Here is an 11,118-nt window from a genome sequence, read left to right as displayed (position 1 = left end):
ACCGCACCTCCGGCTTCCCGAAGAAAACGGCATTCACGCCGCCGACGCGCCACCCCACAGCCGGACATTCGGCCTTCTAATTCACCTGCTGTGGTGAGTGAGAACTCTGTGTCTTTTCCAGACATTATGACTGTTCATTCAGGGGCTGTGTTTTGTGTGGCGGAAGTCAATGCGAGCTGCTTATCGCCTGCGCAGCCCTTCACAGCTCCGTTAGCTCCCTCGCCGCCACCCTCAGTTCAGTTAGCTCCCTCGCCGCCACCCTCAGTTCAGTTAGCTCCCTCGCCGCCACCCTCAGTTCAGTTAGCTCCCTCGCCGCCACCCTCAGTTCAGTTAGCTCCCTCGCCGCCACCCTCAGTTCAGTTAGCTCCCTCGCCGCCACCCTCAGTTCAGTTAGCTCCCTCGCCGCCACCCTCAGTTCAGTCTCCTGTGTCCCCGCTAGCTCCATTTTCACCTCTACCATCGCTTCAGTCATCAGTTCGGTCTGCCACTCAGTCGCCCTTAGCTCCATCATCCACACTACCACCTGTTTCTCTTCCACCACAACCGTCACTACACCCAGCCACTCAGGCTGCTACTCAGTCAGTCATTCAACCCATAGCCCTGCCGTTACCATACCCTGTAGCTGAGCCACTAGCCGTCCGACCCACAGCCACTTCAGCCACTCCTTCACCCGTTACACCTCCACTACAACCATCACTGCAGTCTCCAGTGTCCCCAGTGCAGTCTCCAGTGTCCCCAGTGCAGTCTCCAGTGTCCCCAGTGCAGTCTCCTGCAGCCCTGCTGTCCCCAGTGCAGCCTCCTTTAGCACAGTCACCCACTCAACCACCAGCACCACAACCGTCACTACCTCTAGTTCATTCCCCTGTGAAGTCATTAACTCCACCACCTACTCCACTCTCACCACCACCGTTACTACAGACATCAGTTCAGTCCCCTGTGCAGTCATTTACTTCTCCACCGTTAGCAGCTCAGGTCCCCGTGTGTCCAGCAGCTCAGGTCCCCGTGTGTCCAGCAGCTCAGGTCCCCGTGTGTCCAGCAGCTCAGCTCGCACCTGAACCTTTGGCCCAGTCCCCGATAGCAATACGGTCTTCTGTTCGGCTTAACATTCAGCCAGGGGTCCCAAACCTCTCTGGCTCTACATCAGCTCCTGCTGGAAGCTCGGATGAGCTCATCCAGGACTCCGTGGCTCCCACGCCGCCATCTACCTCGTCCGCTGGGGGTTCCAGTGAGCCCGGCCAGCACCTCCTCGTCTCCGCTGGAGGGCCCGAGGGGCCCGTTCAGCCTCCTGTCTCCGCTGGAGGGTCCGAGGGGCCCGTTCAGCCTCCTGTCTCCGCTGGAGGGTCCGAGGGGCCCGTTCAGCCTCCTGTCTCCGCTGGAGGGTCCGAGGGGCCTGTCCAGCCTCACGCCGCATCAGCTGGAGGGCCCGAGGAGCCTGTCCAGCCGCCATCTGGGACCGCTTCGTCATCGCCTGGGCCAGCCTCTGCCTGTGCTTCTGCTCCGCCTGGCCCGGCCTCAGCCTCTGCAGCTCCGCCTGGCCCGGCCTCAGCCTCTGCAGCTCCGCCTGGCCCGGCCTCAGCCTCTGCAGCTCCGCCTGGCCCGGCCTCAGAGCCTTCGTCCTCGTCTGGCCCGGCCTCAGAGCCTTCGTCTGCTGCAGCCTCCTCAGAGCCTTCGTCTGCTGCAGCCTCCTCAGAGCCTTCGTCCGCTGCAGCCTCAGCCTGTGCTTCGCCTGGTCCTGTGCCCACCGGGCCTCGGCCAGTACGCCTGACACTGGAGAGCCGCCGCCGCTGCCTTCCGCGCGGCCGGCCCCCTGAACTGCACCGTCATCGCCTGAGTGGCCGCCGTCGCCTTCCGCACGGCCGGCCCCCGGACCTGCACCGTCATCGCCTGAGTGGCCGCCGTCGCCTTCCGCACGGCCGGCCCCCGGACCGCCTTCGCCTGAGTGGCCGCCGTCGCCTTCCGCACGGCCGGCCCCCTGAACTGCACCGTCATCGCCTGAGTGGCCGCCGTCGCCTTCCGCACGGCCGGCCCCCGGACCGCCTTCGCCTGAGTGGCCGCCGTCGCCTTCCGCACGGTCGGCCCCCGGACCAGCGCTGTCATCGTCGCCGCCGCCTCCCGCGCGGTCGGCCTCCTGAACTGCTCCGTCGTCTCCTTCACCGCCGCCGTTGCCTTGCGCACGGCCGGCCTCCTGAACTGTTTCCACGTCGCCGCCGTTGCCTTGCGCACGGTCGGCCTCCTGAACTGTTTCCACGTCTCCGCCGTTGCCTTCCGCATGGTCGGCCCCCTGAACTGCTCTGTGTTTGGGTTATTTTCTTGGGCTCCGGTGTTTGCTGTGCTCTTCTTTTGTTTTCTGTTCCGGGCCCTCCGTCCTGGGCCCCCGCCGCCCGCCCTGGGTTGTTTTCTGTTTGATTTTGTTTTTCTGTGTTTGGGCTGTCTGGAGCCAGCCCTTGAGGGGGGGGTACTGTCATGGTCCTGGGCCATGTTGGCCCAGTGTTCTTAGTTTCCTTGTATGTTTGTATTTTATTCCATGCTTCCCCTGCCCATTATGTCTAAGTTCTCCCCGTGCTCTCTCTTCCCCCTGTGTGCCCTCTATGTATTTATGAGCCCTCGTCCCCTTTCGTGTTTATTCCATGTCTCCCCTGCCTGTTACGTTGGTGTTCTACTCGTGCTCTCTCTCCTCCTGTACTTCCTGTTTCACCTCTCCCGTCAGTGTTCAGTTCACCCCGCCCTGTCTCGTTATAATTATCAGTGTCACCTGTGTTCCCCGTGTGTTCCCACTTCCCTCGTTAACCCTCTGTGTATTTCTGTCTGCGTCTCCCTCTGTTCAGTGTGACGTCGTCCCTCTTGCTGTGTGGATCTCCCTGTGTGTCTCTCTGTGAGTTCTTAGTTTGTGGTTTCCTAGTTTAGTTCAAGTTTATATGTTTGTTCTGCCAGCGAATAAAGCTGAGTTTTGAGTTCATTCCCTCGTGCCTGTGAGTCCTGCATTTTGGGTCCTACTCCTGCCTGCCGCTCAGCGAATCGTGACACATCTGCTGTATTTGAAAGAAGAATTTATTTAGGTATTTCCTGGAACTTGTACCAGAAGCATTACGCCCTTATTATTTTTATATTATGATTATTATTTATTAGATGGCCGCCATGATATATGCATATATGTAGGTTAACTGTTACTGACAGGTCATTGAACTATTTATACTAAGGACATGCAGCGCCATGATTTCCCAAAGCTTCTGAAACACATGTGCAAAGCTACATGCAATCTTTTCAATCCCATTAAATTCAAACTGACTTGCTTATCAGTGAGTTCAAAGCTGAGCCCGGACATATTTCTTTTCCCTTAGTCTCAAAATGTAGTGTGAAGAATATTTTCTGTGCTCGTTGCTGGTATTTAAATAAACAAGTGTCTGTGGCTTGAAACCAGTGGTGTTTACAGCCTTTTGGAAAGGATACCGCCGAGTCTCTTGTGAATTACTGGCATCATTCGGCTTGCTTGATCTGGTCCTTCCCTGTATCCCTTGCTGGTTGAATAATTTAGCACTGACCCACGTCTGAGCCTACAAGCCTGAAGTTTGACCTTAAGATTTGTTTTAACTGCGAGCACTCAAAGTAAACGCTGAGCAGCTCTCGGAAACTTGTGTGTCCCGCATGTTTATGCAGTGTTGAACATAACCCTCCTTTTCAACCCTCACGCCCCTTCTTACTCGCCACACAATCTCTGATCTGCAGGATCTATCTGATGCCCTGTTTGATGTCTTTCATGCATCAAGTTTAATTTTGCTGTTTGTTTTGTATTTTTCATTTCATGTGCTAGGATGTGCAGATCCTATGGTAACAGCCCAGCCCTTAGAAAAAATGTTTCCCCATCCCTCCACACTCTCTTCCTCTCCTTTGAATAATTTCTACACCATTTATCCCAGGACTTTGAATGGCCTCCTGTACCTTGATGAAGACCTTTAATAAAAGCCCATTAATACTTTGCTCAGTCGTATGATATAAATTCACTAGCCGCTAATTACATGTGCCTGTGAATAATTTACAGTGTGAAAATAAATTAGTAGTACAGGAGTCCATTGGAGCTGTGCAGAAAGACAGGAGGCCGCTTTGATTCGAGCGGCGTGTGCGTTGTGTTTGCTCCTCCTACAGAATACACAATAACCTCTGATGAGCCTAATCATCCCCCTTGTGCTGCTGTATTAGACGAGGGCCATCAAGAGCTAACTGATCCACTGTAACCCATTTATGCAGCTGCACATTGACATCATATCAATATTTAAAATCTTTCTTATGCATGTATTCCTGCTTGTCTGACTTCATTAAGGCCATTCCTCATCCCTCAGGCTAGAAGACATTCCCTCCGGAGTGCTTGGATGAAGCCATGCAAGAGATGCCACTGCTGCCTGGATGTATGTATGTGCTCCCCTAATAAGTGTGTCCATTACAAGCCCCCCCTTAAACTAATTCAGTTATATACTGGTAAGGCTTAGAGGTGTGGTTGCTGCGCCAACACCAATTTTTGGTGAAGTCGTGTTATCAGAGCTCAAATATTCCTCTTGCTGGCACAGCTTTTTGAAACCAGAACTAAATGCTTGAGGCAGAGCTACATGCTTATTGGCTAAGTACTTGTCAATCACGTACGCCAGTCAAGTTGTTGGAAAGGAGTATAATTTGGGGTATGCTCATTGTCTGGCACCCATCATTTATATAATGAACTTTCTGTTGTTTTCAATAAGGCTTCAAACCAGTGATGGAGCGGTTAAAGGCATCAGGCATCATTTAGTGAGGTAACGTATCCAGAAGGCTGAGTGCCTTTTCCCCACACACCTCTGTACAACTGGAAGTCCTTTTATAACCAGAGGCATCGCGCTCTGCTGGGCATTGAAAGAGTGCGTGTTTTAGTACACAACTAATTCCCTTTTCAGACCTGGAAGGATTAAGCATTTTAGGATTAATTGACAAGCTTATTGATGGAGCTTGTGAACCAAGCTTGCTAGCAAAATGCTAGCAAGCCTGACCCTGCCACTGTACTGATGAAGAAGAATACAAGCTGTCCGAGGCTTTTCCAGACCCTTTCACTTCTATGTGCTCAGGGTCAGTACCAGTTTGAGACTTGCCAGTTTTGGTATATTCTATGGCAAGTGCCAGTCGGGCTCCACAGTGCTGAGCAGTGATGACAGGGCACACTAGAGACCATCAGGCCACCCTAGTGATGTCTGTTTCTGATTGACATTCACACCACGAGCATATATGTCAATTCAAAGTTTCAGGAAGTGCTAATTTTGTCCCTCCTTGCACAAAGTAGCAGATCCTGGTCCTGCTGATGGGTTAAGGAGCTTCTACAGCTCCATCCAGCTCTCCTAGAGTAACTGCCTGTCTCCAGGTATATCCTCCATGCTAATGACACTTTGCACTTTGCTAATGACACTGATATTATGCTCTTAAATCTGGAAGAAACAGTGCACATGTTGTTTCATGTACTTTTAGGAGGGAGAGTTAACTTTTATTGTAGCCCTGTTTCTTACAGTGTATCTGCTGATTCTCAGGTTATTAATATTGGATCGCTTCCCTCACAAAAACACATGACAAATGTTTCTCATTTCTTTATTGTTTAAATGTGATAATGCAAGAATGCTGAAAATTCTAAAGCATCCATAGACTTTCAAACCACAGCTCAAAGAACGGCTCTACGAAACACAACAAAGTCTAAGAATCCCTAAATCAGTGCAGGATCTGTGAATGATCCAAAGACACCACGCTGCAAGTAGAACTCAACTACTGTTGTAGACACCGCCAGACCCTGACTGCTATAACTGTTTTGGCCATGTATTAAACAGATGGTGTGAGCCAACCCGTTCTCACTCCCAAAGCGTAACATTTTACGCTAGGTGACAAATCATCACCATATTACGTTTTCGGCTACCCACCACGTTCCTAAATGACGACCTCGGAAAAAGAGGAAATATGAGAACCGTCTGGACTGAACCTACACATGTTCGCTCTTTTTCTTCAAATCGCTTAGAAACACGCTATTTAACATCATTAAAGTCCTGGTTAAGGTCAGGAATAAGGTTATGGTCAGGGCTAGGGATAAGGTTAGGTTTAGGGCTGGAATACAGGGCTGGAACGTCTACTACCGCGGGAGCGTCATTGCACTGGATTCCAGCCATAACCCGCCGCGTACCATAAGAACGCCGAAGGTCTCCTTTCGCGTTCCTCAGGAACGCCGCGGGACGTGACAAAACGTCGACATGTTACGCCTCGGGAGTGAGAACGCTCTGTGTGAGCAGGGGTCTGATTCTCTCTGAAAATAAGAAACCCTAGATCTTTGTTTTTTTGCTCACAGCTGTGACACCTGCTCCATTAGTTGGAAGTAAGTGGGCAGGAAACAAAAGCCTTCGGTGTCAGTAAATTAGTGGCATCAAAGCATGATTGGCCAAGCACTTACTGTAGAAACTGGGCTGATTTTTACGCAATACTAACAATCTGCTGGCAGACTAGCTGCTTCCATTATATGTACTCATTCAGGTACTAGCCTGTAACAGGGTCTGGGTTTGTCAATATTATAAAAGGTCTTTGATGCAAACATAACACCAGGGGGCAATTTTACTGTTAAAGGCATGGCACATTTAATAATGGGAATAACAAATGATCTGTATATCGCACTGGCAAAATATGGTATTTCAATTTCACCATTCATTACAGTCGCACATTTCAAAAAAGATGGTACAGAAGAGTTAATTTGAATTGCATTAGGGCCTGTTATGAGCTGGTAATTAACACAGCATACACAGAAGACTGTGTGATCAGATCTGAGACCTGCAGCACCTTTCCTAAAGTCTTCCAGCTGAAATGAGCTTTTACTAGTGTTTATTCCACCAGCTGTAAAAGTAAATTCCTACTATATTGAATCAGTCCCATAACCATATTACATGTAGATGCTAAACATCTCATGCTTTAACACAGCATGGCACATCTAATTCACAATGTTACAAACTAAACAGTATTAATTTTCATGTGATGTGTTTTACCTTAGAGGAATTTACCAACTTTAAACCTATTGCTCATCCCTATTAATGTCAAAACACTGACACCTGTTTTGAGAAAGTTGTACATATGAAGCAGTCATTGTACCCAGCTTCAGTATGGGGCTGAACACACTGTCAGAGATTTTGTTCCATGTTGAGGTGACAGCATCGTGCAGCTGCTGCAGTTCTTTTCATGTCCACATCCATGATACGGATCTCACAGTCCAACACATCCCAAAATGGACTGAGATCTTCTGATTGTATAACTCGGTCCTCTGTGACCCCGGTGCGAAACTTTCAGCTGATGAGCTAGCTAACCTTTTTAATTCGACATGCTCCAGCATCCTTGACTCTGTTGCTCCACTAAGGACTAAACACACCAAATCTTCACGTCAACCTTGGCTGAATGAAAACACCCGCGCTCTCAGACACGAATATCGATGTGCAGAGAGAAAATGGAAAAAAGACCAGCTCCAGGTGTCTTTGGGCATCCTGCGTGACTGCTTAACAACATATCAGAAAACTGTTAAAGCTGCAAAATCTGCTTTCCTATCCCGTGTAATTTCTTCGAGTTCTTTCTAACATTTTTAATCCTGTGCCACTGTTCCTATGGAGGCTTCCTTTGCACTTTGTGAAAACTTTTTGAATCACTTCATTACAAAAATCTCAACCTTACAAACTCTGCATTCACAGGCGGTGTTAGACCTAGATCCACCTTGTAAATGCTCGACTGTTTTTCAGCAGTTTGAGCCTTTGACCTTTTCTGCATTGAAGGAAGTAATTGATCACTTAAGACTGTCTAATTTCCCACAAGATATTCTTTCTTCTCGCCTCCTTAAAGAAGCTCTTCATGTCGTTGGGCCTTAGGACTGTTCGATATAACGATATATATCGGATGACGATATAAAAACATCGTTTCATTTTACGCTATCGTTTGTTTTGTTTTTGTTTTTTGTTTTTTTCCCGCCTGTCCCATTTGGTTCTTTAGCCATCAGAATTGTTGTCTGAAGACCAACAAGGATACCCAATGGATTTACTTTGCCAAATGGATCATCGTGGCATTGCCGTATTGGTCCATTTGGTCGATCTTTGTTTTTATTATTTATTATATTTTATTTTCAGATGTTACAGACGGGACAGACATGAGTGAGGGATAGGAAAGGGAGAAAGAAAGAGGAAGGAAAGGAAAAACAGAAGGGGAGAGGGACAGTGAGAAAGGGGGGAGAAAAAAAAATAAAAATCTCCTGGATCACCTGTTGAGAGAAGAATAGAAAACAAGCAAAAAAAGACAAAAAAAAACCCCAAAGCAACATACTAAACACAACACCATCGCATTAATCTAGCTAAGTGTAAACAGCAGTAAATACTCAATATTCAATGTTGTTGTGCAGCACGCAGGACAGATGTGCTTCGAAGTAGCAGCCAAGAAAGGTGTAATTTGGGTCTACGAGCAGTGTACACCCGTGTGCATACCTGTGTGGATCAGCGCGCTTGTATTCCAAAGGTTTCTCCATGTAACGATCTGCTAGGGAGTGTGGGGGGGCCACGCCCCGTCCTCCAGGGTGTGAAGCAGGTATGGAGGAGATCAAAACTCCAGACATCCAGAGGCCCCCAGAACACAAGAGACCAAGGAAGACCAACAGAGGGGCAGCCGTGCCACTGTTCCAGTAAGAGCTGAGGAGAGTCCCAGAAGAGGGCTCACTCAGCAGCCGCGGAGCAGAAGCCAGGGGGAGTTGCAGTGACGCGCCCATGAGCTCCGCCGGCCGCCAGCTGTGCCTGAGTGACCGAGCCCCAGGCCGAGAGGCCAGGGGCACCCCACCCCCGAAGTGGCCCGAGCGAGCCCCAGGCTCCAGGCCCCGATAAGCGGCCGCCAAGGAGTGAGCCGGTGTGTACCTGGACGCCCACCCCCAGACACAAAGAACCACCAACGCACCGACACCTGAGGGAGTCCGCCACCGGCAGGGGAAGTGGTGGTAGGTGGAGATAGGCCTCCAAACGCTATCGTTTGTTTCGTGGTGTTGCAAAATAAACTGTTTACGGCAATATTTTCTCATGGTTCTGATGGTCACTGTAGTGGCTATATTAATTTCTTTAAGTTCTCTCTTTCTCTTATATTTAATATAACCACACTACGGACAGACAAGCGCCTGTTTTTATGCGTTGTCGTTAGCAACAGCGACGGTAAGACCATCGCGTGTCCGCTTGTTTATGTTCCACATAAACCTTTCACAATAAAGCTCAGGATCCTGTTGAGACTTTTCAAAATAAACTGAATTACGTGAAAGAGCAGATTATTTACAGATGAGAAGCAAAAAACCAGGTGCTAAAAAATAAACCTTAGACTCAAACGTTAGAACAGGCTTCTCCCCGCAGCACGCCGTGTAATAAATACTCACAAAGAAAACGGCGCCGTTACAACTTACGTCTAAAAATGTATCATTTCATGCATCGTTAAAACACTCGACTCCAGGTACACGACGCGCAGCTGGAAACACTTCACACAAGTCGAGCTGCCCGAGATTCACAGAATTTGCAGAAAATGTTACATTTTTGTGATTTATCGTTGTCAGGACGATAGATGTCTTATATCAGGATATGAGATTTTGGTCATATCGCACAGCCCTATTGGGCCTAGTATTTTATTTTTATTAAATACCTAATTGTCATCAGGTTGTGTACCAGCTTTTTTCAAACATGGTGTTGTGCAACCCATTATTAAGAAGAAAAATCTTGATCCAGATGTGCTTCCTAACTTCAGGCCAATTTCTAAACTGTCTTTTGTGTCCAAAATTTTGGAAAAAGTTGTTTTCAAGCAACTTCAGACCTTTTTAGACGCTCATGGCATGTGTGAAGTGTTCCAGTCTGGTTTTAAATCTCTTCACAGTACTGAGACTTTTTAATGATGCTGATGACATCCAAATTTACTTCCCCTTGAAACTGGACGTCTCTGTCCCACTGCAGCCTTTGCTTTACTGTCTCCATGATGTTAAAGACTGGTTAACACAGAATCTTCTTAAACCAAATGAAAATAAGACTGAAGTTATGGTTTTTGGAACTCATGCCCCTTTGAACAAGTTAGCTGATACCCTCGGTCCTCTTGCTTCTCATCTTTCTCACGCTGTAAGGAATCTCAGAGTGTTTTTAGATAGCTCCGTTAAATTAGAGAAGCAAGTGTCCACATTTGTGAAAACAAGTTTTTATCAGTTACGTGAAATTGCCAAAGCTCAGCCTCATCTTCCTCCAAGAGACCTAGAAACACTTAGGGGCGATCGTGGCTCAAGAGTTGGGAGTTCGCCTTGTAATCGGAAGGTTGCCGGTTCGAGCCCCGGCTTGGACAGTCTCGGTTCGTTGTGTCCTTGGGCAAGACACTTCACCCGTTGCCTACTGGTGGTGGTCAGAGAGCCCGGTGGCGCCAGCCTCGCCTCTGTCAGTGCGCCCCAGGGTGGCTGTGGCTACAATGTAGCTGCCATCACCAGTGTGTGAATGTGTGTGTGTGTGTGTGAATGGGTGGATGACTGGATATGTAAAGCGCTTTGGGGTCCTTAGGGACTAGTAAAGCGCTATATAAATACAGGCCATTTACCATTTACTTATTCAAGCCTTCATCACCTCTAGACTGAACTACTGCAATTCTCTCTATTTGGGTCTCCAACACTCATCTCTCCATGGCTTGCAGTTAGTCCAAAATGCTGCTGCACGTCTTTTAACAGGTGTTAGAATGTATGAACACATCTCTCCGGTTTTAGCAAACTTACACTGGCTCCCTGTAAGATATCGTATTGATTTTAAGATTCTTTTACCTACTTTTAAAGTTTTAAATAATATGGCGCCCTGTTATTTAAATGAACTCCTCAACATGTACGACCCAAAAGAGCACTGAGATCATCTAGCCAGATGGTCTTAGCACAACCAAGGTCTCGACTGAAGCACAGAGGAGATTGGGCCTTTGCTGTAGCAGCACCTAAAAAAGTCTGCCAGAGGAGATTCGTACTTCAGACTCTATTCAGTCTTTTAAATCATGTCTAAAAACTCTTTTTGACTTTGGCTTTTAATTCGAGTTCAGTATGAGTACCATCAGGCCTGTTTTTATTGTTAATTC

General features: G+C 48.2%; 1 long non-coding RNA gene across 1 annotated transcript; it reads right to left on the bottom strand.

Moving 5' to 3' along the window:
- Positions 1 to 8,107: 8,107 nt before the first annotated feature.
- LOC309695281 lies at positions 8,108 to 8,687 on the bottom strand. The gene is made up of 2 exons (XR_014273112.1): positions 8,493 to 8,687; positions 8,108 to 8,272 (listed from the first exon to the last, which is right to left on the bottom strand). It is a non-coding gene; the product is annotated as an uncharacterized lncRNA (long non-coding RNA).
- Positions 8,688 to 11,118: the final 2,431 nt, after the last annotated feature.

This window comes from Aulonocara stuartgranti (genome assembly GCF_965226115.1).
Source record: "Aulonocara stuartgranti genome assembly, chromosome: 19".
Classification (NCBI taxonomy): domain Eukaryota; kingdom Metazoa; phylum Chordata; class Actinopteri; order Cichliformes; family Cichlidae; genus Aulonocara; species Aulonocara stuartgranti.
This window is presented reverse-complemented; position numbering and strand designations above follow the sequence as displayed.